This window comes from Bubalus kerabau, chromosome 7 (genome assembly GCF_029407905.1).
Source record: "Bubalus kerabau isolate K-KA32 ecotype Philippines breed swamp buffalo chromosome 7, PCC_UOA_SB_1v2, whole genome shotgun sequence".
Lineage (NCBI taxonomy): Eukaryota > Metazoa > Chordata > Mammalia > Artiodactyla > Bovidae > Bubalus > Bubalus kerabau.
The window spans coordinates 13798250-13824990 of record NC_073630.1 but is presented as its reverse complement, the minus strand read 5'-3'; the positions used below and the strand labels follow the sequence as shown (position 1 = coordinate 13824990).

General features: G+C 39.1%; 2 long non-coding RNA genes across 2 annotated transcripts in view; one reads left to right on the top strand and one right to left on the bottom strand.

Moving 5' to 3' along the window:
* Positions 1 to 381: 381 nt before the first annotated feature.
* Positions 382 to 7245, bottom strand: LOC129657465 (uncharacterized). The gene is made up of 3 exons (XR_008716745.1): positions 7107 to 7245; positions 6559 to 6640; positions 382 to 1629 (listed from the first exon to the last, which is right to left on the bottom strand). It is a non-coding gene; the product is annotated as an uncharacterized LOC129657465 (long non-coding RNA).
* Positions 7246 to 7320: 75 nt separating this feature from the next.
* Positions 7321 to 26741, top strand: part of LOC129657464 (uncharacterized) — a 45452-nt gene continuing 26031 nt past the window's right edge. Inside the window, exons 1-2 of the long non-coding RNA XR_008716744.1 lie at positions 7321 to 7452; positions 10235 to 10379. This is a non-coding gene — a long non-coding RNA (uncharacterized LOC129657464). The remainder of the gene's footprint in view (positions 7453 to 10234; positions 10380 to 26741) is intronic.

Below are 26741 nucleotides of genomic sequence, written 5' to 3'. Positions count from 1 at the left end.
TAGGAATGATTCAGGTGAAGAAGAGGTAAAAACTGAGGGTGGAAAGTGATTCTCAATTCACGGGAGATGAAAAAACTAACAATGTGCCAGTCCCATGCCAAAAAAATTTTATTAGATTACTTGGAGGTAAGTTTCAGGTATCTGTTTCAAATAATCTTTAGGTAATTCTGGTGGTGGTTTAGTCGCTAAGTCGTGTCCGACTCTTGTGACCCTATGGACTGTAGCCTGCCAGGCTCATCTGTCTGTGGGATTCTCCAGGCAAGAATACTGGAGTGGGTTGCCATTTCCTTCTCTAAAAAAACTTCGGTGGTGGTGGCTTAGTCCCTAAGTCATTAGGTAATTCTAGTGAGTACCCAATGTTGAGAATCATTGATTTGTAGATTGCAGAAGTGAGAAGGAACCTGAAAGAAAGACCAGGAAGAAATAGCTAGTGACAAGGAGAAAGAAAATAGAGTGTTGACCTGAAACAATAGACTGCCAGATATTTCTCCTGCAAAGATGCTTTATTGTGAATCAGGAGAGAATTGCAATTCAGGGTCTTCCACCTTGGTGGACACATGTGAGTCCCCAAACAACAGGGAAGGAGAACATTTTTATAGGGAGGAAAGGAAATTGGGAGGACTAGACTAAACAATGGAGAAGGCAATGGCACCCCACTCCAGTACTCTTGCCTGGAAAATCCCATGGATGGAGGAGCCTGGTAGGCTGCAGTTCATGGGATTGCTAGGAGTGGGACATGACTGGGTGACTTCACTTTCACTTTTCACTTTCATGCATTGGAGAAGGAAATGGCAACCCACTCCAGTGTTCTTGCCTGGAGAATCCCAGGGATGGGGAAGCCTGGTGGGCTGCCGTCTACGGGGTTGCACAGAGTCGGACACGACTGAAGTGACTTAGCAGCAGCAGCAGACTAAACAAAGGGTCCATGGCTTTTCACTGGATGAGTCTTTGTCATGAAAGAAAGTCTGTCGTCTTTCTGCTGGGCTTTGCTATTAATTATCTCAGAGCATGAGAGCTTTCCCTTCTGGTCTCCCAACCCTGTTTATTTGAGGCTTCTGTTTATTAGTTTTACATATTTTCCCCTGTTTATCAATATCTGTCTCAGAAAGCATTCCTGATCTAGACAGATTTTTCCAGTTTCAGGGGCTTTTTGTCCCTCAGGGTCAGGAAGGAACTTTCCTGGGTGTATTGTCTCACATTAAAGGTAAAGTGCACCACTGGAATTTTTAAGGTCACATTCAGGTAAGGAGGAGGAGTAGGAGGGAGAACTCTCACTCATTTTTATCTAAAGTTCATATGTTATCAAGATCATAGACATTAACGTTCATAATCTGAAGTGTTACATGGTTGTTTCATCAGATGTCACCTGCTTCCGTTTGGGGAAACCTCTATTTTCAGGTCACCAGATGATGTGCAGGCCCAGTCAGCATTGGCACTTGCTTTAGCTGTGTCACCTGAATCCAAGAGTCTATTCCTTGGAGTTTGGTGGCACTGTTTACTTAGCAGAACTTGATGGGGAGTTTGGAAAGAGTTCTTCTGGAGTGTCTTTTTGATAGATGAAATTTCCAAGTTGAAATGTGTGATGCTTAAGGTCTTCATCTCCTGAAGGTGTACTGTGAAAAGACTGCCCTGTCAAAAACACAATTATTTTTAGTAGACACAATATTGGAGTATCTCTCCTTTTATCAGTTGTGGGTCAAAGGATCTGGATTTAGAAGGACCAGAAGCAATGCTTTTGGACAAGGTAGTTGGGAGGCCTCTATACATTTTGCAAATTGAGTCTTAATAATACTGTTAATGTGTTCAATTAAACCAGAGGATTGAGAGTGGTATGCAAAGTGAACATGTGTAAAACTCACCAAACACAGACTTGTTTCAGTACCTGGTCAGTAAAATGGGTTCCTTGATCACCATGAAGTTTGAGAGGACTTCCCTAGGTAAGGGTTTTCTTATCCAAAAGGACCTTAGCTAGAGAAGAGATAGTACTCTGTCCGCAAGAGAAGGCTTCAGTTCAGAGTGAAAGCATGCAGATCATGACTAAAATATATTTATATCTACTAGTTGGAGGAATCTGTACAAAATCCACTTGTGTACACTTGAATTGTTCAATGTGTGTTTGTTCAGTTCTGTCTAACTCTTTGCGATCCCATGGACTGTAGCCCACCAGGCTCCTCTGTCCATGGGGTTCTCCAGGCAAGAATACTGGAGTGATTTACCATTACCTACTCCAGGGGATCTTCCTAACCAAGAGGGATCGACCCCACCTCTCTTGCATCTCCTGCACTGGCAGGTGGATTCTTTACCACTAGTGCCACCTGGAATACTCAGTCTAAATGTCTGGGAACAGTATGAACAGCTGTCAATAGGTTGTACTCATGTGACAAAGCTGCACTTTTTGCAGCCTTGTTAATGTTTCCCCACCAATATTGACTCATGAAGGCTATTATTTTGTCAATAGGCCAATGGTTTAATGCATATACAGTGGTGAGGAGTGGAAATTTTAGAGTATCCTGTAAGACTGGGTTGTTATTTGGTCAAACTAAGAACTTCCTCTTTTTATAAAACCAACAATTATTGAATTTTCAATCTTGCTCTTTTTCCTTTCTGAGGTCAATTACTAGGCTTATCTAGCCAGTTTTTGTAAATTATCTTTTGGGGAAATACTTCTTTGGGCCACGAAAGATATTTGGTTGCTATTGGTCTCTTTAAGGGCAGTATTCCTTGCAGAAATATCAGCAGGGTGATTTCTCTTAGCTTCCAAGTCAAAGTTGAGAATGCCCTAGAATCTTAATAATAGCTAAAGCAGTAGTTAATAGCACATGCATGAGTGCTCAGTCACTTCAATTGTGTCTGACTCTTTGTGACCATATGGACTGTAGCCTGCCGGACTCCTCTGTTCAAGGGATTCTTCAGGAAAGAATACTGTAGTGGGTTGCCATGCCCTCCTCCAGGGGATCTTCCAGATCCAGGGATTGAACTCACGTCTCCTGCATTGTAGGCTGAGCCACTTTACTGCTGAGCCACGGGGGAAGCTCTAGGTAATAGTACTGCATTCAATACATCCTGAATATAGGGCCATTTTAAATTTTATTTTTACTGGACTTAGGGAAGTCACATTACTCCCACAACATTCCAAAATCATGGGCTACTCTGAAAGCACATCTAGTATCAGTATAAAGTTTGGCACTTTTGACCTTGATTAAAGTACACACCCCTATAAGAATGTACAATTTAGTCTGTAGGGCTGAAGTGGCCATAGTAAAGATGCTACCGCAACAACATCAAAAGAAGTTGTAATAGCACACTATTTGCCATTGTCACCTTTTACATAAGAACCATCAGTGAACCGTGAATAGTCAGTGATACCCAGTGGAATTTCCTATAAATCTCACAAGGAGTCAGGAGGTGGTCTGTCAGCATTAAGCAGTCATCAGGGACTTCATTGATGATGGAAAGAAGAGCAGCAGGGTTAAGGTTATTACCTTGTGAAAGAGTCCTGTGAAGGCAGTTAACAAAAAGACCTCACGGGAGGTGAGGCAGCTGCCTGAGAAGTGCTGAGTTTAATGGGAATTCAGGAAAGCCTCTACAGTATGAGGTATAAAAATAGTCAAAGGGATCCCACAATGATTTATTTGGGTGACCTTAACTAAAAGAGGTGTGACTGTAACAACTAAGGAAGGAGGGGATCCCCATGCCACAGGGTCAGTTGCTGGCGGTAAGGCCTTATAGGTCAACTGAGATTCTTGTGTTTTGGGGTAAGAACCCCCAGTATTTCCATCCTGTTTCCTGTACAAAAAGAAAAAGGGGAATCTGATAATTGGGATACAGGTGGGTTTATCAAATAGCTCTTTAAGGTTTTGAGGGCTATGTTGTCGGGTCCTGCACGTAAACCACCTATAAATTCAGTTGCATTTGTTATCCTTGTGTAAAACATACAGTACAGGTTTGGACACAGAGAGAAATTTGGAGTTTAATTTCAGCAGTAACCAACTAGCCGAGGAAAACCTCACAGTTGGCACTTAGTTTGGGTTTGGGGAAACTTTAAGACTCGGTGAAATCTGTCTGGATCTAGTTGTAGCCCTTGTTCTGATATCAGATGCCCTAACTATTGAACCTATATTTGGGCAAACTGCAATATTTATTTGGGAAATTCATGTCCCTCTAAGGTGAATTGCTTTAGCAAGTGAATGCTGTCTTCCGGTGAGGAGGCTTGACAGGAGAGCAAAGAAGCAAATCATCCATAAGCGGCAACAAAGTAGAACCTCTGCTGCTGCTGCTGCTAAGTTGCTTCAGTCGTGTCCGACTCTGTGTGACCCCATAGACGGCAGCCCACCAGGCTCCCCTGTCCCTGGGGTTCTCCAGGCAAGAACACTGGAGTGGGTTGCCATTGCCTTCTCCAATGCATGAAAGTGAAAAGTGAAAGTGAAGTCGCTCAGTCGTGTTTGACTCTTAGCGACCCCATGGACTGCAGCCCACCAGGCTGCTCCATCCATGGGATTTTCCAGGCAAGAGTACTGGAGTGGGGTGCCATTGCCTTCTCCAAGTAGAACCTCTAGGGCACTTTATATCTTCCAGATCAGCCTTCAGAATTTGCAAGAAATAAGAAATCTCAGTATGACCCTGATGTGTTACTGTGTAGGTAAATTGTTTTTTTTTTTTCCCAAATGAAGGCTGAAAGATATTGAGCAGTTTCATCAACTAAAGAATGCACTGAATAAATCAATTACAGTAATGAATTTACTTCTGATGTATAGAACAGTCTTTTGGACTCTGTGGGAGAGGGAGAGGGTGGGATGATTTGGGAGAATGGCATTGAAATATGTATAATATCATATATGAAATGAGTCGCCAGTCCAGGTTCGATGCACGATACTGGATGCTTGGGGCTGGTGCACTGGGACGACCCAGAGGGATGGTACGGGGAGGGAGGAGGGAGGAGGGTTCAGGATGGGGAACACATGTATACCTGTGGTGGATTCATTTTGATATATGGCAAAACCAATACAATATTGTAAAGTTAAAAAATAAAATAAAGTTAAAAAATAAATATATAAATAAATACGAGGGAAAAAAAAAAGAATTTACTTTTGGTGGAATGGATATTGGTAGTGTATGAGGTTTAGAGATATCAGTGCTGTTTATTGCTTGTAGATCCTGGACAAAATTCTACCCTTACGTTTTATCACTGGTAAAATGGGAGTGTTACAGTTGCTATCAGCCTTCTTGATATGCCTCAGATGGTAAAGAATCTGCCTGCAATGCAAGAGACCCGGGTTCAATCTCTGGGTTGGGAAGATCCCCTGGAGAAGGGAATGGCTACCCACTCCAGTATTCTTGCCTCCTGGAGAATCCTATGGACAGAGGAGCCTGGTGGTCTATGCTCCATAGTGCTGCATCAAGTTGGATACAATTGCATGTACAGGTGCTAGTACAAGGAATAAAGAGGCCTTGAGCTTTGTAATCTTTTATTATAGACTTCGTGTCTGGAAGGGCTTCTTTATTTACAGAGTATTGATTAACTCTGCAGAGAAGGCAATGGCACCCCACTCTAGTACTCTTGCCTGGAAAATCCCATGGATGGAGGAGCCTGGTAGGCTGCAGTCCATGGGGTCGCTAAGAGTCGGACACGACTGAGCGACTTCACTTTCAGTTTTCACTTTCATGCATTGGAGAAGGAAATGGCAACCCACTCCAGTGTTCTTGCCTGGAGAATCCCAGGGACGGGGGAGCCTGGTGGGCTGCCATCTATGGGGTCACACAGAGTCAGACACAACTGAAGTGACTTAGCAGGACATTAACTCTGGGAAGAGTTTCTGAGGCATCTATTTGAATTTTGATGAGGGGTGCACTGTAAATTTCGCCAAGAGTTGGAGATTCTGTCAAAAGGAAAGTTGTAGCTAATTTAATAGTGGCAGATTGTCCATGTTTCCAGCATCAGCTCTCGTACTGTCAGACATGGAACAAATAATAGCTATCAAATAAATAAAAGGATCATTTAATTCATCTGATGTGTTACTTTGATGACTGTCAATTTCTAAAATTATTACCCTCTTTTGGGAGAAAGAAATTTTGGTGTGATACTTCTCTAAGAAGTCTCAGGCTAGTAAATGTATAAGGGTGGAGAAACTAATGAGAAAAAGATTTGTATTTCTCAAAGGGCCTAAACAAAGGGAATAGGTTCTGTATGGCCGGGTCACTGAAGATGGTTGCTATTTGCTCTGGACATCCCCAGCCCAGCCAGTACCTGGCTCACCCACACCTAACTCATATGACGAGCCATTTGACGAACCTGTCTGTGTACTTGCCCCAGAACCCAGCTAGTGATTGTTCTCATCAAGGGGCTGTGAGGAGCATGTCCCTATTGTCGTTTCCCTGGTAACTAATGAGCCCACCCGATGTCAATGTCTGTGACTGGTTAACCTTGTCCACAGCCCCCCCACCCCCACCTCCCTCCTTGGGAGTGAAGGCTGCCGCCATTTCCTGCTTGCCATTCACCTCACACAGTAGGATGTCGCTCCAGAAATTTGCTTCAGACATGTAAGCTCCCTGACCACCTACCTGTTAAACTACTGATATCTCTTTTGCTGACTGCAGGCTCTTTTCTGGGTCTTGAAGTTGGCTAGTCACAAACCTTGTGGACCTGCAGAGTGTGACCCAACAGTTCAGAGACAGGAACCTCTTGGGATTCATTAGAGAGCCCCACTATTTGAGCTGTTTTAATTCTCCAAGGCAGGGGTTGTACTATAGTAGCAGGGCTGAGTACCAAGAGTGTGGCTCCAGTATCATTAGGGATTGGAAGAGATTCATTTCCAATGTGGAGAAATGTTTCTCCGAGTCCATTAAGGGGGAGAATTGGGAAGGGCCCTGCAGCTCTTTGGAGCCCCATTATTGAGAACTGGGAGGAGTTTGGAAAGCCTGGTTAGAGGGCTTAAGGATCCTAAAGTGCTTACATTTTTAACAGTCTCTTTTCCAGTGTCCTGACTTTTTATAAAAATAGCAGAGAACTAGTATTATCAAAAGTTTGGCCTCTCTACGCACCAGTGCCAAATCAAATCCTGGTGATAGAGTTTTGGGTGAAACCGAAGAGGATAGCTTTATTACTTTACAAGGCAAAGGGAGGCACTCCAGTCTTCTGCCTGTGCGTCACAACCCCAGAGGATCTGATGAAGGGTTTTATAACAGTGGTTCAAAGGTGGGGTCTCTGACAAGATTAGGGTGTGAGCAGGGTTTGCATTCCTTTCATCTTGTCTCAGGTGGTTCCATGGCTGCTACTCTCTTGATTAGCAAGGGTTCAAATCTGCCCTTTGGAATCAGGGAAGGTCATGGAGGCTGGTGTCTTGCCTGTAAGAAATGGGGGACAAAAGGCCTCTACCTGGGAGCCCCACAGGGGTCTGCTCTGTTTCACTAGGAGGCTTTGGTTTCATTTAAGAGCCTTTCATTTAGGAGCTGAAGGTAAAAATTGAGAATTTTGCCCTGGAGGTGATTCATCTAGAGTACAAGAGAGGTGGTTTGTCAGATAAAAGGTAGTTGTGATGCGTTAACATCTGAAGAAAGATTAGAATTTTCTTTAAAAATAATGTGAAGTTGATTGTAATATTGACAGTTTCCTCAGATTTTTGTGGATAAGCCTCAATTTTGTTCAAATAAACTGGCATTGAAAAAGCACTAAAAATTGCCTGATAAAGTTGCCTAGTGATTGCCTGAACCAAATCTTACACATTTGACCCTTTACCAATGAGGGGATTAGGGGTACGACCCTCGAAAATCCATGTAAAATTCATATTCGGCCTTTGTATATGTGGTTTCATTCCCTCTGTATCACCTCCAAAATGGGTTTATTTCTTGGTGGGTATCAAGTGAAAGACACAACCCAGTCAAATTTCAGAAGGAAGGATTTATTACTTGCAGCAAGTAAGGTGAACACCAGGCATCTTCCCCAAAGCACCATCTCTCTGAACAGCAAAACTGGAAGTTTTACCTTTAAAAACTTCCAGGTTTAAGGTAAAGATACATGCATATTCATGAAGGGGCTTGGGTGGTTCACACAGTCTAAGCTTTATTAATTGAGGGGCAGAAAAGGTCAATATCATCAGCCTTTGGGTTTCAGTACATCTGGTGGTTGAATGTTTCAGGCTAATGTTTACCATTGAAACTTTACAACTGCTATTTGCTATTGTTACTTCTCTTGCCTGATAATAGGTAATGTTTCTGCATTCTTTTGTTCCCTTAGGATCTTTAATTACTAAGACCTGTTCAAGGACTGGCATCATGGCCAGGCTTAGATCACAATGCAGCTTAAGGCCAAAATTGTCTTTTATGTCGAGAAAGCCATCCCTAATTGCCTTTCTCTGGGGGACCCTATCTTATGTGCTCATATTTTGCAGTTCCACATTCTCAGATTCAACAGCCAAGGATTGTGTAGTAATGTTTAAAACTGTAATGTTTACTATCGTAAAAAATCTGCATATAAGTGGACCTGTGCAGTTTAAACAAGTGTTGTTCAAGGATCAGCTGTAATAAGCTAGTGGGCTGGTTGCCCATTTTTAATTCTAGAGACCTTTCAGGATTTCCTCATTTAGCAGTTTTCACCCAGCGCTAAGCCTGCCCTTCACTGACAAACATATGAAGCAGCTGATATAATTTAGAGAAACCAGGTTGATAAATTTTAATGCCTATATTAAATTCTTTAGCAACATTGTGAGGATTTTCAGTTACTTTGGAAAAAATCTTTGACTATGGCTTACAGTTCATTTTTATTTCAGGGAGTATAAGTTGCTAAGAGGTTAGCTTCTGGATCTTCAAAGCTTATTTTTTTTAATTTTTATTTGTCTGTGCCAGGTTTTAGTTGTGGCACCTGGAGTCTTCATTGCTACATGCCAAATCTTTAGTTGCTGCACCTGGTATCTGGTTCCCTGATCAGGGATCAAACAGGACCCTTGCATTGGGAGCACAGGTCCAGTAACCACTGGACCACCAGGAAGTTCCAGAAAACAATTTTAAAGGGACAGTTCTGACAAGTTGATAGGAAAAGAGAATAAGAGTTTCAGAGAAAAGGGGAAGTTTAGTGAGGAAATTTGAGGGTATAGCGTAGATGCAGTCAGTGTGGAAGGAAGGTCTGAAGATAGTACAGGAGGTGAAGTTGGGCCACGATGAGCAGAAGGAGAGGGTCAAGACCACCCAAAGGTGATGTCTGAGGCAAAGAAGTGAAGGAAGAAAAGGCTGGTAGCTTGGGGACCATTTTATATTGTTTTGTTTGTTTTCCTCAGTTCCTCTTAAAATCATGTTTTTTGGAGGGGCAAGTTTAGTTTTCTGATAAAGTTGGAAAGCCTCAAAATACGAAATGAAATAAGTACTCCATTCAGTTCTGGAAATTTTAGTTATTGTAATCCAATTTGGTTTTAAGAAAATTAGATATGTACATTTCAAAATTTCTCCATAATGGTCATTGATGTTCTAAATGCCTTTTGTCATTTGGTTAGAAAGTCACAAGAGGAAGGGCTATTTTTAAAAAGTATTGGATGGGCTGGAATCCTGGGGAAGGGAAAAGGATGCGGGGAGGTGGCCTCAAAATACTTAGAAAACTGGGACCCCATTTCCTAGAGGTTTTTGCGCTAGACTAAAGAACAATTTTCAAACAAGTTACAGCACAAATGACTCAGTCCAAACAACTGGCAAATCAATCCCTGTCGATTCAAAGGAAACTGCTTAGTCCCAGAGGAGCCAGGCCAAAGGCTTTTTCAGCCCATTTCTAGAGAACAGCCCTTCCAAAGAAATAGGCTGAAGAGGGAACAAGGCAGTTTTATTTGAAGCAACTCCTTCCTGAGGAATTGTGCTGAAGGCATTTTCAGCCAGCTTCAGATGAAATAGTATGATATCAATATCAGAACCAAGTGTCAAATGAGTACTTGTAAACAGAACAAGGCCTTAAGGAGAAAGAGGAAGACTTTAAATAGATCCTGAATAAGGTCTGGACAGGCTTTGCTTGTGGCTCAGCTGGTAAAGAATCCACCTGCAATGCGGGAGACCTGGGTTTGATCCCTGGGTTGGGAAGATCCCCTGGAGGAGGGCATGACAACCTACCCCAGTATTCTTGTCTGGAGAATCCCTTGGACAGAGGAACCTGGCGGGCTACAGTCCATAGGCTAGCAAAGAGTCAGACAAGACTGAAGTGACTTAGCACAGATGCAGCGAACAAGGGGCTCGATTGTGAACACTGCACCTGTTTTCTCACCAGCTTCAGAGCCTTCTGGAGTCTTCTCTGGTCCCAGCATGGGCCACCAAATGCTGACCTGAAACAAATAGACAGCCAGATATTTCTCTAGCAAGGATGAATTTATTCCAGACCAACAGCAAATTGAAATTCTGGATCTGCAGCATTGGTGAGTCATTTGAGCAAGTCCCTGTATGGTGAGGGAGGGAGAACACTTTTATAGAGGAGAAGGAAGCTGGAAGGGCTGCAGTAAACAGAGCCCATGACTTTTCATTGTCTGAGTCCTTGCCAGGAAAGAAGAGGGTCTTTCTTCTTCCTGCTGGGCTCTGCTACTGTCACACGGTGTGAGAACTTTCTCTTTAAGTCTCCCAGGTCTGTTTAAAAAGGTTGTTGTTAATTAATTTTGGGAGAGAGTTGGAGTGGGGGATGGGAGCAGGAGAGAAGTGTGATTCCCAAAGCTAGGTGAATAAATTGAAGGAGGAGGGTGTTATCAGTTATATCATGTGCTACTGACAGGCTAAGTAAGGTAAGTACTAAAACTTGGTCGCTGGCTCTAGCGATACAGCCATGCTTTGTAAACTTATAGAAGGTGGTTCTATGTGCTCAAGAGAAACAGAAAATGCGGGAGAATTAGAAAACAATTATATAGACAACCCTTTAAAGGAGTTTTTCTCTAAAGGAGGGAGCAGAGGAATGTGTAGTCAGTGGTAAACTTATGGAATTAGGAAAGGGGTTTTCCCCTAAATATTAAAAAGCATCTATAAATCTTGGTTTTAAATGATGAAATGGGGGTTAATTTAATTAAAACAAAACTGTCCAGAGAATGGTTTAAGTAGCTTGAAAGCCAGGCTGAGACAAATGTTATAAAGAAGACAAAAGTTATGCCAGGAAGAATTCATGGAGCAAAGACCAAAGTCCCTTTCAAATTCAAGCAGAAATGAAACTGTTTCCCAGTCTGTGACAAAATTAATGCCACTCCAATCTCACACTGTGCTTAACAGTTTTAATGATGCCATCTTAAAATGAAAACCTGGGAGTATGTTGGTATGAATCAAATTACCATAAATTTCTAAATGCTTGAAATCTGAAAATAGACAAAAATCTTCATTGGTAAATGAAAATGAATCAAACAATGAAATGCTAGTTGGAGATGAAAAACATGTACCAAAGCAGGAGCAAAGCACACAGTAATTAAATGTAGAGACATCTAGTTTATCTGATATTGTTAGAGAAATAGTTCTTCCACCTAAAGGTAATATTTAGATGATTGACATTTACCCTGTTAAGTGCTGCAATTATTTTTGGTTTTAACTATTTTGATGGATATCACTCTTAAATGAATTACATAGTTCTGTGCCTTATTAAACAAGAGATACTGAGCACAGTCTATTCTTTGATGACCTGGATTAATAATGGCAGATAGATGTAATGGAAAAAATACAGAGCTGATGTTGAGATAGGTTTAACCGGCTCCTCCAATTACTGACTTTGTGAACTTGGATAAGTTGTTCTCTGACCTTTCATTTATTTCTATAATTGGAGAAAAAATTATATACCTTGTAAGGTTATTGTTAGGATTAAAATATTAAGATATTTGTAGATAGCATTCAAAATGTAAGTAATCATTTTACTATGATATGATTTACAACTGATTTCCTTGAAAGTTATTGCAGTTACTGCAATGATGATCAAGAGAGGGTGAATAGAAAAAGATACAAAATAAAGGGCTCATGTTTGAAGGAACACATTATTTGCATACTAGGTAAATCTGGAACAAAAAATAGTGGGAAATTTACCTGAGGAAACCATGATAGATTAGGGAAAAGCAGAGAGGGAGTTTATAAAGACACATAAGGGATGTTCCATCTAAGAATATATTAAAAAATCATATAAAGACCTTCACATTTTGAAAAGTAAATCTCTTGTATGTATATATACCTCTGTAAAATTTGCCACAAACATAAAAATACTATGCATAAATGTTGTAGGGTATGTTCTGTTTGTGTGGTATGTGTTTAAAGCATCTAGAATGTTATCAGATGTTGATGTTGTCACTCTAAGCTCTTAAAAACTACAACACTTATGGGAAGAAAAAAGCATCCATTTGCTACAGCTGCTTAAAAAGATGGTGCATTTTCTCAGAAGGTTCCTTCCTATTGTCTATACTTAAATAATTTGGCAGATAATATCAGAGATTCCTGTTTGGTGTTAAAATCACAAAAAGATAGCTTCTTTTTTTTCCTCTTCATTTTCATTTTAGTTGTTGTTGTTTGGTGACTTTCAGAGAACAGAATCAAAATCAAATTGAAATCTAGCATTTTTAATTTCTACAAAGTAAAAAAGTAGTAGAAGAAAAACTTTCTTATTTTTTCCTTAAAATTGCCTGGAAGCGTTAAAGTGAAAGTGTCAGTTAGTCATGTCTGACTCTGCGAGCCCATGGACTGTAGCCTGCCCGGCTCCTCTGTCCAAGGGATTTCCCAAGCAGGAATCCTGGAGTAGGTTGCCATTTCCTTTCCAGGGGATCTTCCCAACCCAGGGATTGAATACTTGTATATTGCATCTCCTGCTTTGGCAGAGGGATTCTTTACTACTAGCACCACCTGGGAAGATAAAATTGCATAGTTAATGTTATTCAGGATTATCTTTCCTTTCTATAGCTGATACATAAGTTAAAATTAAAATTCAGAGAAAAAAGCAAGAAAGCCCAAAACTTGGATTCAGATCAAACAGTATTATCCATGAGGAATAAGCATATTCTTTAAGTTTTTATATCAGTGATTTAATTTTTCTGTCAATGGTCACAAGCATATATTCGCATCAGTACGATAATTCCACAGAAAATTATATAAATATAGTGACAAATACCTGTACATAGCAAACTTATACAAATGTAAAGAGAGACATTCAAGTTTTAAGTTTAGAGGCACCCTAAAAAATTTAAAAAAGGACAATGAAGATTAGAGAATGATGGCAAATTAATAAACAAGACACTTTTGAGGAAACAATTTTAAAAGAACAAATGCCACTGATTGTGTGTATAAGTTTTATCTTCTTTTATGTATTGTTTGACTTTTTAAATGGGGAGTTCCAAAATTTAGATGAGTCTTATTAGGCTTCCAAATCCATGGAGGATGAAGTTAATGACATTTTAAGTTTCCATAATTACTTCATAATTATGTTTTCAATAGGGTACAAATTAGTCAAGATGTATGCTAATTGGATAGTAAAGGTCTGCAACCATTTCTAAGTGATCAATATAATAATCAAACTATGTTTAAAATTTGTGTTGTGTGATGCCTTTTTTTATAATCTTATTTAACAAGGCTTTTAAAATATAAGTAAAATGCTCTATTCGTTTGGTTAGATGACTAAACTGCTCTTACTAAGCATTGTTTAGAAATTGAAGAAATTTCTTCTTTAGAAACTGTTTTTAATTAAAAGATTTATTTTACATTCAAGTATAGTTGATTTACAGCATTGTGTTAGTTTCAAATGGGTGGCAAAGTGATTTAGTTATACATATGTCTATCCTTTTTCAGATCCTTTTCTCATATAGGTTATTAAAGAGTATTGAGTAGAGTTCCCTGTGCCGTACAGTAGTTCCTTGTTGATTATCTATTTTATATATAGTCATGTGTACATGTTCTACCCAAACTCTTACTATATGCCATCCCCTCACCTTTCCCCTCTGGGAGCCATGGATTAATTTTCTAAGTCTGAGTTTGTTTTGTAAATAAGTTCATTTGTATCACTTTAGTTTCCACATATAACTGATACCAAATGATATTTATCTTTCTCTCTCTTATTCCACTTAGCATGAATTTCTAGGCTTATCCATGTGGCTGCAAGTGGTATTATTTCATTCTTTCTTGTGATTGAGGAATATTCCATTGTATAAATACATCTTCTTTATTCCTTCCTCTGTCAATGGAGATTTAGGTTTTGCCATGTCTTAGATACTGTGAATAATGCTGCTGCCGTGAACACAGGGGTGCGTGTATCTTTTTGAATTATGGTTTGGTCTGGATATATGCCAGGATCGGAATTTCTGGATCATATAATAGCTCTATATTTGTTTGTTTTTTTTTTTTTTAATTTTATTTTATTTTTAAACTTTACTATATTTGTTTTTTTAAGGAACCTCCATACTATTCTCCATAGTGGCTGTACCAATTTACATTCCTTTTTTGCCCCCACCACCCTCTCCAGTGTTTATTGTTTGTAGACGACTTTTGGGGGATGGCCATTCTGACAGGTGTGAGTTGATACCTCACTGAAGTTTTGATGTGCATTTCTCTGATAGTGATATTGAGCATCTTTTTATGTTATTTTTGGGCATCTGTATTAGATACCTTCTTTTAATTGTGCATGTCAAATAATGTTCACTGGATCCCAGAGTGAATGTGTTGTTTCAGGAGAGTTAGATTTGCAAAAGCACCTTGTGAAAGATCTCTTCGTAGGGGAACATGTTGTGGAAAGGAACTCACAGGATAAAACTTTCAAAATCAAAACAAGGCAAAGTATAAATTAACTGATGAAGTCAAGGAAATATGTCTTCATTGTTGGCATTTTAGGGATACTAGCAGGTAATCACAACACCAGAGTTTAGGTCATAGTTGGAAAGTCTTTCTGTAAATGACTTCAAAAAAAATATTTATTTTGGTTGCACTGGGTCTTCGTTGCTGCCCTGGCTTTTCTCTAGTTGAGGTGCATGGGCTTCTTATTATGGTGGCTTCTCTTGTTGCAGAGCACAGGCTTTAGGGCAAACAGGCTTCAGTAGTTGCAGCACATAGGCTCAGTAGTGGTGGCCCTCAGGCTCTAGAGCACAGGCTCAATATTTGTGGCATATCGGGTTAGCTGCTCTGAGGCATGTGGAATCTTCCTGCTTCAGGGATCAAACCCACGTTTCCTGTTGGCAGGAAGATTCTTTACCACTGAGCAACCAGGGAAGCCCCTCATGTTTTTATGTGTACTGCAAATATCAATGTATATAGTATATGTTATTGCCTTGAATAACTACCTTTTAGAGCAATTACACTAAGTAAAAAAAGTTATATTTATATTCATTCATTCAATTTTGATGCTTTTTATTTTTGGTGTATAACATATGTTTGATCTTATGATTACTTCTGCCTGAACTATTTCTCAATAACTGTGTTATAGGACAGGTCTGCTGGCAAGAAACTCTTTAACAGTTTTTTTTTTCCCCTGATAAAATCTTTATCTCTTCTTCATCTTTAAATTTATGGATATAGAATTCTAGGTTGAATTTTTTTGTTTCCAATTTTAAAGATCTCAATTTTCTACTATCCTGTGGGTTTCTAATGAGATGTCTGTGATAATTCTTGTCATTTCCATTGTATGAAACTTGTCCTTCCCAACCCCAGCCCACCTTTGATTGCCCTCAGATTTCCTTTTCTTTTTAGTTTGAGTGTGATACACTTAGTTTTTGTTGTGTTAGTATATTTTCTCCTTGGTGTACTCTGTGGTTTGGTGTCTGTCACCACTAATTTTGGAAGCTTTAAAGATGTTGTATAATTTCTATTTCTATATTTTCATGTTTACTCATACTTTTCTTGGCTGTTTGAATCTACTAAGGAGCCCATCAAAGACACATTCATTTCTGTTACTGTGTTTTTAATTTCTAGTTTTTATTTGATTATTTCTGATAGTTTCAACTCTGTATTGAAACTATCCACTCGATTTAGATCTAGCATGTTTGACCATCTTTCCATTAGAGCTGTCAACATGTTAGTTCTTTTACAATCTGTCTGAAAATACCAATATCTATATCATATCTGGATTTGGCAATTGTTTTTTATTTTCAGACTTTTTCCTCTTTGCCATCTGTCATCCTCTGTAAATTTTGTTGACAGCTGATCATGTTATGTAGGAAAATAGACTCTTAGGTGATAGGACTATAAAGTGAGGATTTGTATGAATCTAGTTATATTGTGTTTGCAGTATGCCCTTGCTGTGGGCATCAGAGAGCTCCTCTAGAGACCTTTTATTCTTCTCTGCTCTTGGCTTCAGGTCTTCCTTTTGTTCCTTTTGTAAATGTTCCTCAGAGAGAATCTGTCTCTTGCAGACCTCCCAGCTGTAATTCACTGGTATTTTTACTGGAGGCTGGTAGGGTGTAGGTCAGAGAAGCACATGCTAATGTACTAAGTGAATCTTAGTCTTTGGAGTGTACAGTGTGCCTGTGTCACTGAAGGTTGTTGACCTTGTCCAGGGTGCCTGTTCTTCCTCCACAGGCACAGTTTTTCTTCTCTTCTTCTTTTTTCCTTATTTGTTTTCGCAACGCCAGTGGTGTCCTCCAGTGTTCCCAGTCTATGTCCTTGAGTCCTTGTCTTCCTTACAAATTGAAACTTTTATTTATTTATTTTTATTTTTACCCTCACATGAGATAGTGTTACGGGCTAAATTGTGCTCGCCCCCACAAAATTCCTATGTTGAAGGCCTAAACTCTAGTACCTCAGAGTATGACTATATTAGGAAGTAAAGCCATTAAGGTAAAATAAGGTTCTTTAGGTGGTCTTTAATCCAGTCTCTCTAGTGCCTATGAAAAGGAAATTGAACATGCAAAGAGACACCAGTATACATATGTATGTTAAACATCACTGTTATAGACCGATAAAAAAAATCTTTTTCCACGTGGAGTGTAATACTGAAAATAAAAGTACACATTGTATGTGGTGAATATTTAAGATTTTTTTCAATGTCTAGAATTCACTTTTTACCACACCTACTCTTATATAGAGAAATTACCTTTTCCCCCTATATGTCCACTAATCTGCAGCATGTTATCTAGGCTAGATTAATATATACTTATTTCCTAAAAATTTGATCATGAACAGAAGGACAGTGGAACTGAAAATGGTTGCATTTCCGGTCATCCCAAGGCTAAAACTTTGACCATAATGATTCTGCTATTGGAATGTTATTTTGTTTCTGTTCTCAAAGACAGGTTAGTTTCTACAATTTAGGTCTGACCTTCTAGAATCCCTCAGATTCTGTTTCAAATATCTTCCAATAAATTCCATTTTGCTTGATTAGAGGAGTTTCTGCTGCTTGCAATGAAACAATCCCAACTGTTAATCATAATACAAGAGGCTGCTTTATGGCTAGTTTGTTTACAAATGAAACTTTAGTTTTTCAATGCATTTGTTCATATGTTGTAGTTACCTCATTATAGCATTAGAATATATGTTTTAAGTCTGCATTATTCTTAAAGCTTGTTTTTGGAAACAGACGTTAAAAAAATTGCAATGATCTGTGAAGCGATTCAAGCATGCGCACACTCAGCAGGGGTACCTGAAACTGGGACAGGTGTTGAACAGTTCAACCAAATGTGCAATTGGCTGGAACACGACAATCATCTGAATTGACTGAGAGAGTTAGGCACACATAAGCTGTTAAATTTCCCTGTAGGAGTTCCCTTACTTCCTTAGTATGCCCTAGATTATTTGACTCCATGAACCGCTGTTAACTCAAGGGTAGCACTGATGACACACAGTGGAAGTTGGTTGCAATCACTCAAGCATGCAGCTAGTGAACATGTACCAGGAGGAGAGATAATTCTATGCTAAGTAAAGAGTTCCTACTGGTTATACATATGGGCTTCCCCAGTGGCTCAGTGGTAAAGAATCTGCCTGCAATGCAGGAGACACAGGTTTGATCCCTGGAACTTGGGAAGATTCCCTGGAAGGAGGGCGTGGCAATCCACTTTCAGCACTCTTGATGGGAAATCCCTTGGATGGAGTGGCCTGGCAGGTGATGGTCCGCACTGAGTCTGACATACAAAAAATTAATGGTATAGTCTTGAGAAATGGATAATAGAATAATGCTACAGGCTAAAGAAAAAGTATTCAGTCTATTCCTGTATTTTTACTTCCTTTTTTTTTTTTTTTAATTTTATTTTATTTTTAAACTTTACATAACTGTATTAGATTTGCCAAATATCAAAATTAATCCGCCACAGGTATACATGTGTTCCCCATCCTGAACCCTCCTCCCTCCCCATTCCATCCCTCTGGGTCGTCCCAGTGCACCAGCCCCAAGCATCCAGTATCGTGCATCGAACCTGGACTGGCAACTCATTTCATACATGATAACAAGAATCAGGTGTTTGGTACAAATCTAACAATGAAGAAGAGTGGAAAACTGCGTCATTAAGCTTTCCCTTCACATCTGCTTTGGGTCTCTAGTTGTCAGCCTCTGAGAACAATAGAGATAGGAAGGTAAAAGAGTAGACAATTTGCCAATTAAACAAATTTTATAATACTTTCAAAATTGGCTGTAAATGTAGTTAAAAAAATTATGGTATGTTGAACAATGCCCTCTTCCCAAGATATCCACATTCTAATCCCAGCCTCTGATATGTACGCTTACATGACAGAAAGAACTTTGTAGGTGTGATTCAATGAAATATATTTTTAAAAATGTTTTTATTTATAAGTGAGTAAATCATGTTCCATGATTTGAAATTCAGATGGTGCAATATTCTTTAAATTAAATTATTTTTGGCTGCACGGGGTCTTTGTTGCTTTGTGCAAGCTTTTTCCAGTTGTGGTATGCAGGCTACTCATGGGGGTGGCCTCTCTGACTGCAAAGCACAGGCTGTAGCGCACAGGCTCAGTAATTGTGGCACACAGGCTTAGTTGCCCCATGGCATGTGGAACCTTCCTGGACCATGGATCAAACTCACGTCGCCTGCAATGGCAGGCTGATTCCTAACCACTGGGCCACCAGAGAAGTCCCTAAATGAAATCTCTTTAAGTGGAATGATTATCCTGAGTCATCCAGATAGGCCCAAATGAATCACAAAGGTCCTTGTAAAAGGGAGGCAGGAAGGTTGAAGAAGGTGGAAGAAAGAGTGATGAAGGAAGCAGAGTTTGGAACTATGCACTTTGCAGAGGAAGTAAGGGAACCATGAGCCCAGAAATTCTAGAATCCAGAAAAAAAGGCAAGGAGATGGATTTTACATTGTACTTCCAGAAGAATCTAGCTTTACTGACACTTTAAGTTTTAGCTTCATAAGGTTACCTTGGGATATCTGGGCTCTAGAACTGTAAGTAAATATTTTAAACCACTAAATCTGTGGTAATTTGTTATAGCATCAGTAGGAAACTGATATAAAAATAGTATTTTCATTTTTGGTTCTGAGTTGATAACCTACCTGTGCAAAACAGGACTATTATTTACTTTAGGATATTGAAATAATGTCAATATTTAATTGCAATTTTATAATGACTATTTTTTTAAATAGTAGACTTGCCAGTTTTTAAGGTAAAACTGTATTAAATAACTGTTTTGATCACTGCAATAAGGAAAGACCTTAGAAGTTTCTTTTAAAAATGGTGCTTATTGCTATTCAAATAAGTTAATATTAAACAACCTATGGAAAATTATATTGCTTGCATTTTTGATCGTTCATTCAATTCACTATTATGTGAGACAACTCAAAAATGTATATTTCAGAAACTTAAAAGTGATATGAGCAACTACAGAAAAATACTTTCATGAGGAATCCTACATTTATTCTTGTGTAGACAAATTATTACAACCTGTGATGTCTTCACTGATATGTAAATAATTTAAACAGGAGAAGAGAAAATTTTTATATCTTTTTAAAGAGGCTGAAAATTTTCTGAAGGAGGGGTATCATTGTCCCCATTCTAATAAGGCTTAGCTGGATGTTTCTAGTTCACATTTTTTCTTCTTTTTATGCAGTTTTAAACATGTGCACTTGGATGTTCCAAAGGGACTCAAATTCGCCTTGCCCAAACCTGAACTGATACTCTGTTAAAAGAAATCCTTTTCCTAATCATTGTTTTCTTTTTGTTAAAAAAAGATAACTATATTCACCTTTTCTCCCAGGCACTAGATCTGGGAATCACACTAGACTTCCAAGGCATAAATATGTTATGTCTTAGTCTCTTTAGGCTGCCATAACAAAAATACAATAGACTGGGAGGCTTGTAAACAAAACCAGAAATTATTTCTCACAGTTCTGGAGGTTGAGAAGTTGAAGATCAAGTCACTGACAGATTTAATGTATGGTGAGGCTCAGCTTCCTGGTTTATAGATAGTGGTTTTACTGTGTTCTCACATGGTATAAGGGACAAGTAAGCTTTCTGGGGTCTCTTTTATAAGGGCGTGGATTCCATTCATAAGGGCTCTACCTTCATTGGCTAGTCACCTCCCAAAGGCCTCACCTCCATATACCATCACCTGGGCCTTAGGATTTAACATATGAATTTTGGAGGGACACAAATACTCAGTTTATAGCAATGTACCGTCTATGTTTATGCCTCCAAAATCTGTATCCCAATTGAGAGTTTTTATCTCAGTTTCAGATGCATGTATCCTATTTCCTCTAAATAACACCATTAAATTGTCAGACCCCTTCCAAGTTCATCCTTCTTAGGCACTCTCCCTGTGGTACCATAGGCACATAGCCATGGTACCTATAGTGTTGTCTTATATCTTGTGTTTCCTCTTTCATGCAGTTACAAATTCTCTATATTAATTTATGCATAATTTTTATCTCCTGATTGGACTTAGATTGCTGTACCAGCTTAAACTAGCAATCAAGTGTGAGGGTAAAGTAAAGGCATATTCAGCTATTCAAAGTCTCAAAAATCTCTCAAATGCAATTCAACCTTTATTTTGGGAGTTTCTAGAATATGTAAATGAAGAAATAAACCATGAGAGAGGAACACTTGAGCTTCAGGAGATAATAGATCCAAAGCAGGAACAAGATGAAGAGAATTTCCAGGCTGATTATGAAAGAATGTCCTATAATCTATGCTGGCATGTCTAGAGAACAACAATCTAGAATGGAGAGGAGGATGAATGGTTCCAGGAGGGATATTTGAAGATCAGCAAAAACAAAGTTTGTTATATTGGCTTCTGTGTTGAACTGCAATAAAAAGAGTTGTTAGGATTTAGTCCTGGAGTTAAGGTAAGAATTAATGATAGGCACATATAATATTAACAGGAAAGTCAGTTATTAACTCTAGATGAAATTAATTAAACATACTAAATGACACATTCTGTGGCAGAGGTGTAAACAATATTTATGTACCATTTATAATAAAATTGCCAAATATTTATTTAATTAAAAATCATAGATTCACTGGGAAATGGGGATCTGTGTCTGAGTTAGACTTGTGGGAAGTTCAGGGAGAGAACTAAACACTCTGCTTCCACTGTAGATAGTGACTCACATTTAAAAATCGAAAGCAGTAAATACATGAATTTTAGAACTAAGGGAGAAAAAAGAGCTAATAAGTTTAAAATCAGCTACAGGACTTGGAGTTAAGTAAGGATAGATTGAAAATACCTGTTTTTTATTTCACACCTTATATTTTAAGATAGTTACATGAATTGTTCAGTTTGGAAAGAATATCAATCCAATTTTGGAAAGTCTTTGGGCTATTAGACATTAAAGTTAATGATACCCACATACAGATCTGTTCCACACCAATCCTCATCCTTATCCTTAATAGTCATTTAAATATCAGTAGTATATTGATTTTATGTGTAATATTTTAATATTTAATATTACACATGTAATTTTATGTGTAATATTTTACAAAGTATCTTCAAATGAGTTATCAAATTTCATTTTGCTAATAATCTTATGAAGTCCAGAGAGCAAAGGTCACTATGTCTGGATGAGGATTATGTATATGGTTAAATTATTTTATAAAATATATATATTTATATTTCTATATGTAATATGCACAGTTTACTATACTTGCTTGTGTATTTATATAAAGATCTAGAAAAAACTGTGCATTTTGAAATCACTTAGTTTTCAGGAAAAACTAGTGTCTTTCAAATAATTAAATGAGTAACAAACAGGATGTTGCATATGTTATGTGAATATACTGAACAAGGGTAGAAACAATATAATGTTTAAGTGGGAATTATAAAGAAATTGTGTGCTGTGACTCAAATGGGTCTAATTATTCTGATTTTTACAAAAAGTATTAAGCATACAGTAAGTTCAGGTTGGTATGTTATAAAAGGGATATAAAGAGGAATATAAATTATTCACTGACCTCAAAGAGTTTTCGGTGAAATTAGGGTTTAATAAGGTAATGCTATTGATAAAGGGCTTTATATGTTCCAAGCACTATAAAGAGTTCTTTGCATGCATTATCTCCCTCAGTATAGCATCTACTCCAGGTGAAGGGCCCTATTGTCATCCCCAATTTACATAGGGTGGAGCCAAGACTTAAGAGTGGCTAAGTAATATGCCCGAAGTCTTAGGGAGATAGAGTTGGAGCAGGTATTTGAAGTAAGGTAGTCAGTGCTGCACTCAATATGCCAGCAAATTTGGAAAACTCAGCAGTGGCCACAGGACTGGAAAAGGTCAGTTTTCATTCCCATGCCAAAGAAAGGCAATGCCAAAGAATGCTCAAACTACCGCACAATTGCACTCATCTCACACGCTAGTAAAGTAATGCTCAAAATTCTCTGAGCCAGGCTTCAGCAATATGTGAACTGTGAACTTCCTGACGTTCAAGCTGGTTTTAGAAAAGGCAGAGGAACCAGAGATCAAATTGCCAACATCCGCTGGATCATCGAAAAAGCAAGAGAGTTCCATAAAAGCATCTCTTTATGCTTTATTGACTATGCCAAAACCTTTGACTGTGTGTATCACAATAAACTGTGGAAAATTCTGAAAGAGATGGGAATACCAGACCACCTGACCTGCCTCTTGAGAAACCTATATGCAGGTCAGGAAGCAAAAATTAGAACTGGACATGGAATAACAGACTGGTTCCAAATAGGAAAAGGAGTACGTCAAGCCTGTATATTGTTACCCTGCTTTTTTAACTTATATGCAGAGTACATCATGAGAAACGCTGGGCTGGAAGGAGCACAAGCTGGAATCAAGATTGCTGGGAGAAATATCAATAACCTCAGATATGCAGATGACACCACCCTTATGGCAGAAAGTGAAGAGGAACTCAAAAGCCTCTTGATGAAAGTGAAAGAGGAGAGTGAAAAAGTTGGCTTAAAGCTCAACATTCAGAAAACGAAGGTCATGGCATCAGGTCCCATCACTTCATGGGAAATAGATGGGGAAACAGTGGAAACAGTGTCAGACTTTATTTTGGGGGGCTCCAAAATCACTGCAGATGGTGACTGCAGCCATGAAATTAAAAGACGCTTACTCCTTGGAAGGAAAGTTATGACCAACCTAGATAGCATATTGAAAAGCAGAGACAGTACTTTGCCAACAAAGGTCTGTGTAGTCAATGGTTTTTCCAGTGTTCATGTATGGATATGAGAGTTGGACTACGAAGAAAGCTAAGTGCTGAAGAATTGATGCTTTTGAACTGTGGTGTTGGAGAAAACTCTTGAGAGTCCCTTGGACTGCAAGGAGATTCAACCAGTCCATCTTAAAGGAGATTAGTCCTGGGTGTTCATTGGAAGGACTAATGCTAAAGCTGAAAGTCCAGTACTTTGGCCACCTCATGCGAACAGTTGACTCATTGGAAAAGACACTGATGCTGGGAGGGGTTGAGTGCAGGAGGAGAAGGGGACGACAGAGGATAAGATGGCTGGATGGCATCACCGACTCGATGGACATGAGTTTGAGTGAACTCCGGTAGTTGGTGACGGACAGGGAGGCCTGGTGTGCTGTGATTCATGGGATTGCAAAGAGTCGGACATGACTGAGCGACTGAACTGAACTGAGTCAGGCTCTAAAAAATATGTTCATAATAATTATAGTTTAAAAATATGTAAATATAAAGGCAATAAAAATAAATTCTGAAAGTAAAAGTTAAAACAATAGATAACATCGTATAGAGCTTTGGAGGATAAAATATTTATACGTATTATTTGTGCCCTTAGAGGCAACCATAAAGCAGAATACTTACGGCATCTGTTTGAAGCAGGGCAAGGTTAATAGAGTTCTGTAAGAGAACGCATTGATCATAGCTAACACCCTCTTCCAACAACACAAGAGAAGACTCTACACGGGGACATCACCAGATGGTCAATACCAAAATTAGATTGATTATATTCTTTGCAGCCAAAGATGGAGATGTTCTATACAGTCAGCAAAAAAAGACTGGGATTTGACTGTGCCTCAGGTCATGAACTCCTTATTGCCAAATTCAAACTTAAATTGAAAAAAGTTGGGAAAACCACTAGACCATTCATGTATGACCTGAAGCAAATCCCTTATGATTATACAGTGGAAGTGAGAAATAGATTTAATGGACTAGATCTGATAGACATAGTGCCTGATGAACTATGGATGGAGCTTTGTGACACTATACAGGAGACATGGAGCAAGACCATCCCCATGGAAAAGAATTGCAAAAACACAAATTGGCTGTCTGAGGAGGCCTTACAAATAGCTGTGAAAAGAAGAGAAGTAAAAGGCAAATAGAAAAGGAAAGATATACCCATTTGAATACAGAGTTCCAAAAAATAGCAAGGAGAGATAAGAAAGCTTTCCTCAGTGATCAGTGCAAAGAAATAGAGGAAAACAATAGAATGGGAAAGACTAGGCATCTCTTCAAGAAAATTAGAGATACCAAGGGAACATTTGATGCAAAAATATGCTCAACATAGGACAGAAATGGTACGGACATAACAGAAGCAGACAATATTAAAAAGAGGTGGCAAGAATACACAGATGAACTGTACAAAAAAGATCTTCATGACCCAGATAATCACAATGGTGTGATCACTTACCTAGACCCAGACATTCTGGAATATGAAGTTCAGTGAGCCTTAGGAAGCATTACTAGGAACAAAGCTAGTGGAGGTAATGAATTCCAGTTGAGCTATTTCAAATCCTGAAAGATGATGCTATGAAAGTGCTGCACTCAATATGTCAGCAAATTTGGAAAACTCAGCAGTGGCCACAGGACTGGAAAAGGTCAGTTTTCATTCCCATGCCAAAGAAAGGAAATGCCAAAGAATGCTCAAACTGCTGCACAATTGTACTCATCTCACATGCTAGTAAAGTAATGCTCAAAATTCTCCAAGCCAGGCTTCAGCAATGTGTGAACAGTGAAATTCAGATGTTCAGGCTGGTTTTAGAAAAGGCAGAGGCACCAGAAATCAAATTGCCAACATTCGCTGGATCATGGACAAAGCAAGAGAGTTCCAGAAAAACATATATTTCTGCTTTATTGACTATGCCAAAGCCTTTGACTGTGTGGATCACAACAAACTGTGGAAATTCTGAAAGAGATGGGAATACCAGACCACCTGACCTGCCTCTTGAGAAACCTGTATGCAGATCATGAAGCAACAGTTAGAACTGAACATGGAACAACAGACTGGTTCCAAATAGGAAAAGGAATATGTCAAGGCTGTATATTGTTACCCTGCTTTTTTAACTTATATACAGAGTACATCCTAAGAAATGCTGGGCTGGATGAAGCACAAGCTGGAATCAAGATTGCTGGGAGAAATATCAATAACCTCAGATATGCAGCTGACACCATCCTTATGGCAGAAAATGATGAAGCACTAAAGACCCTCCTGATGAAAGTGAAAGAGGAGAGTGAAAAAGTTGACTTAAAGCTCAACATTCAGAAAACGAAGATCATGGCATCTGGTCCCATCACTTCATAGCAAATAGATGGGGAAATAGTGGAAACTGGCTGACTTTATTTTTGGTCTCCAAAATCACTGCAGATGATGATTGCAGCCATGAAATTAAAAAAAAGCTTATTCCTTGGAAGGAAAGTTATGACCAGCCTAGACAGCATATTAAAAAGCTACATTACTTTGCCAACAAAGATATGTGTAGTCAAGGCTATGGTTTTTCCAGTAGCCATGTATGGATGTGAGAGTTGGACTGTAAAGAAAGCTGAGTGTGAAAGAATTGATGCTTTTGAACTGTGGTGTTGGAGAAGACTCTTGAGAGTCCCTTGGACTGCAAGGAGATCCAGCCAGTCCATCCTAAAAGAAATCAATCCTGGGTGTTCACTGGAAGGACTGATGCTGAAGGTGAAACTCTAATACTTTTGCTACCTGATGTGAAGAGCTGACTCATTTGAAAAGAGCCTGATTCTGGGGAAGATTGAGGGCAGGAGGAGAAGGGGATGGCAGAGGATGAGATGGTTGTATGGCATCACTAACTCAATAGACATGAGTTTGGATAAATTCCGGGAGTTGGTGATGGGCAGAGAGGCCTGGCGTGCTGCAGTTTATGGGGTCACAGAGTTGGACAGGACTGAGCGACTGGACTGAACCGAACTAAGGCATCTGTATGAAAGTGAAAGTTGCTCAGTTGTGTCCGACTCTTTGTGACCCCATGGACTATACAGTCTGTGGAATTCTTCAGGCCAGATTACTGGAGTGGGCAGCCCCAGGTCTCCTGCATTGTAGGTGGATTCTTTACCAGCTAAACCACAGGGGAAGCCCAACAATACTGGAGTGGTAGCCTATCCCATTTCCATTGGATCTTCCTGACCCAGGAATTGAACCAGGGTCTCCTGTACCAACTCTGCTATCAGGGAAGGCATCTGTATAGCTCCAC